At 39.3% G+C, this 4022-nt stretch overlaps 1 non-coding gene across 1 annotated transcript; it reads left to right on the top strand.

Moving 5' to 3' along the window:
* The first annotated feature begins 509 nt into the window (after positions 1–509).
* Positions 510–582, top strand: Trnat-ugu (transfer RNA threonine (anticodon UGU)). Its single transcript has one exon. It is a non-coding gene; the product is annotated as a tRNA-Thr (tRNA).
* The last annotated feature ends 3440 nt before the right edge of the window (positions 583–4022 follow it).

The raw sequence follows: 4022 nt of genomic DNA, 5'->3' as shown, positions 1-4022 counted from the left end.
CAAAACAACTGCAGTTGATACACAGCACAAAGCGTACAGAAAAATTGGCCAAAAGGTAAATCATGTTAACTATGTTCATTTCCTGACAGGTGAGTGAAGTGATCCTGTTTTCAAAGCTTTTTGAACGCTGTATCTCTGTTTTACAAAATGAAAGTTTCCTGTAAGAGCAAATATGTCAAAAACAGCACCCTCCTACCCTGGAAGAAAAACAAAACCACACACTCCGAAAAATTCTGTCAATTTCAAGATTAGGCCAGTTTTATTTTTAGGGGATTTCAAAATCATAGCAAGTCAGAAGAGGGAAGGGTACTTGATTGCCTTTTGAGTGTGTTAGGAGGCATTCAAAAAAATCAGAGAACATTTTTTGAGATTCTTCCGGCCCCTGCTCCCTCCAGTGGTGTTTGTGAATGCAGCCTGGAGCTCAAATGTCTATACATAAACACAGACACTCTCCGCCAGTAGCCACAAAGGCACCTTATGTCTATGATAAATTGCTAAGTCCAATCGGCGCCTCCTTAGCTCAGTGGTTAGAGCACTGGTCTTGTAAACCAGGGGTCGTGAGTTCGAATCTCACAGGGGGCTATAGCAGTCTATGTTTGTCCATGCTATCTTTTACCATGACATGACGAAAAAGTTGCAAACGTGTCGAACATTTGCCTTTTGACCTTGCACCGTTATGAGTGGTACAACGTTACGTTATTAGCCGAAATGAACCCTTAGCCCTAATTTTACTGTGTTGTTTAGATCTGGCTCAAGTCGGAGATTTTGCAAAGTGTAATTATTTTAGTAAGCTATAACGCATCAGCGTTACGTTTATTTGAAACGCTTTGACCTTGATGACCGTAATACGATTGTACCCTGCCTTTGTCTAGGTTCATTATTCTTTGACGTCTGCGCATGTGGCTAGAATCACCTTGCAATAACACTACCACATCGCAATAAACAATTATTCACTACCCTGTATCAAATCTACGTGTTCCTTGAAGTGTGAACTTCATCGTAAAACTAACATGCAGCAAACAGGAACGCAAACAGACAGCTACGGCGGCTGTCCGTGCACGCAATAAGCTGTAACACGTGCGATTGACCGACAAAACTTGTATGGAAAATGTTATAGAAGTGAGCAGTGGCTGGTACACATTACCGGGAAATCATTTGAAGCACCAACTCTTCCGCGGACGTTTCTGCTCTGAGTTAAACTACTGTAATACACCAGACAACGAGGTGCGATTTTAGTCGAACCTTCCGGATCGGTAGATTTTCGTAAAGTATATTCATTTTGGCGGGAAAAGAGTATAGGGAAATTGTAAAGTTCTGAGAACCTGAGCAGCTGAGACAGGAGGAGATCGTGAATATTGCGGATGGGTGTAAGATTGTGGCTCTCACTTTTGGGGGACATGTTAGACCTACTAATATCGACCCAGTAACAATAATGCTAACCTATGTATTGATGATTACAATCAAATATTACCATTCATTAGTGGTATTTTACTGCTGCCCTTTCGTTTGCGATATATTACAGCTTCCATCATGGCACCCTTAGCAAGAGGATATTACTAAACAAGCAAGACTGTACACGTCTCGCTCAGGTACTAAACGGCAGCGTAAGTAGCCCAGGCACCGTATGCCAGCGACCTCTTGAGTACGGTTACCTTGGCCTACTTTATTTTAGGGCATTCAGTATGTGATTACAGCCTTGAATAAACACTTACACGCATTTGCGTTATTTTCTTTTCCGTTTATTTCTGTTTATATCTTCTGGCCGTTTTACTGTAGTATGCAGATAAGAATGGACAGTGAAATTGATCTAAATGTTATCACACTTGTGTAATTGGTTTGTAAAGTTGTTTCAAAATTTACTACAGGATCGGTAACTTTAGTTGAGTTGCGGCAAACTAAAGACGGATGATAGTGTTGTTTCACAGTAGGCTTCTGCTGTAATTGTTGATATAAAGCAATAAAGTAGACACTGAATAGTGTCTGTGTGTGTAGGGTAAAGATTTCCTGACTTTCTATCCCTGTACATTTCGACAACTTTCTCACTTATTACTTCTGGCGTATGTACACCTCTTTTCCTGTAAATCATGATTTTTTTTGCCAAAGAACTTCTACAATGCAAAGGCAACAAGATTCTAATGACAACTAGACTCTGACTTGGCTGTGATACAATGTAACTCAAAGCAGCTTATAAGGAATGTAATATGAGTCTGTGTATGTGAAGTGCACTTCAAAGTGTACTCCCTGGTGTGTGTTTATTATGGGTCCATAAAAGCTCTTTGATTTTCACCGCAGTTATAACAAGTCAGTGCAACTTCTGAGGCAAGTTTTGGAACAACTTTACAAATACACAAGTGTGGCAACATTTAGATCAATTTCACTGTCCATTGTTATCTGCATACCAGTGTAAATAAAATAAGATCTGTTCACAGGGAATTGATGTCCCTTTGTATAACTCCTTGCCTCGCAGAGTTTCCGGGTTCGTAAGAACTAGACTGGGCCCAGTAAATGGTTGGTATTTTCCTTCATTTTACTCGTTTTCATCTTTATATGCCCACAGACTTTGGTCAAGTCTAGGAAAGAACGTAAGTTCAAGCGATCGCATTTCGACCACAAACCTACCCTTGGTTTCGGTTACTTTTTTATGAGAAGCCATATTTCTCAATGTCACAATAATAAACTCAACAGATAGTCAAACATGTTTCAAACTTTACAATTATTCTGCTTCCTTAAGGTGCGAATGTGAGTTCATCTTTATAATATATTGTCAAAGTTGTACATATTAGCCCTGTTTGATCCAAAGAATAGAAATAAATAATACAAGACATTTTTTAAAGTTGAGTTGTTCCTGGATAATACCAATTTTTTATAATTGATCGAATAGAAAAAAGAAACGCATTTTAACGTCGAGATTGCATGCATACCTCTTGAGTAATCGGGCTTCTCAGAGTCCGCCAGTAGTGTCCTATCGCAGCGAACTCTCTGCTATTATCGATAAATCGATATTGAATGGAAGCAAACGAGTGAATGAATAAACCATACCAATACACACTACCTCGTCATCGTCGTAGCGGCAGAGACAGTACATCCATGCAGTCACTGTCAAGTTTCAACTTTCAGCTTTATCCCTTCCAAAACCAAAAATTGAACGACTCATGCACGATGTCGGAACGTAAGTTTCCGTGACACATTTAAAAATACAGATTTTCTTCTTTTATTCGTAAGTTAGTTCTTATCGACTTTATTCATGCAGGCTTGTAGAAGAGAAAATTAGAACTAATTCGAGTAAATTCTCCCTTTTATTAAATGGGATTTGTGTAAGCTTCCCAAGCACCGATATTTTTCTGACATTTTGAAATTTACATCTGATTGAGTCTGTTATTCGTATTAAAACTAGAGATTTCTTCAATGAATTCATTGTGATTTCCAGATTGTTCATGACGTGTGAATCTAAATTAAAAATTCGTCAATGAAGTCATTCGATGTTTCTGATGTGACCAAGCCGCTACACGTGCAATTTACATAAAAGGCAAATCCTATTAGAGTCAGATTCCAAACTCATTAGCAGCAGTCGTGTGAGTTAGCAGACGACATACCCTGTGTGGGATGACACAAAGGAACCCGCAAAGATACGAATTTGTTGAAAAATGAACACAATTTGATGGTTAAGTTATGTAATTAATTTTATACTTAGGCGTAGGTCACTGAACAACAGTAAATGTGAAGAGGCTTTCCAATCACTTGATGGAGATTGTATAGACTTCTGAAAAAATAAAACAAGCGATGCCTGAAAGGGAATTTCAACAAAATGTAACGTTTATCCAACACCGCATCTTGCTGGCGATTCATCGACTACCCTAATACCCAGCCGGGTAGCCGCCAATCTTTCTCTCGTCTGAATATACCCCGCATATCCGCCCTGGACTTTTCTAATTGCGTTTGCACTGGCTATGGAAGTCAGTCCTCTCGTTCTGTGTCCAATATCTTTCTTTCGATCGACCCATCACTTGATTGATCCATCCTTC

This window comes from Ptychodera flava, chromosome 12, assembly GCF_041260155.1.
Source record: "Ptychodera flava strain L36383 chromosome 12, AS_Pfla_20210202, whole genome shotgun sequence".
NCBI lineage: Eukaryota > Metazoa > Hemichordata > Enteropneusta > Ptychoderidae > Ptychodera > Ptychodera flava.
Note: the sequence above shows the minus strand (reverse complement) of the source record. Positions and strands in the feature narration are given on the sequence as shown.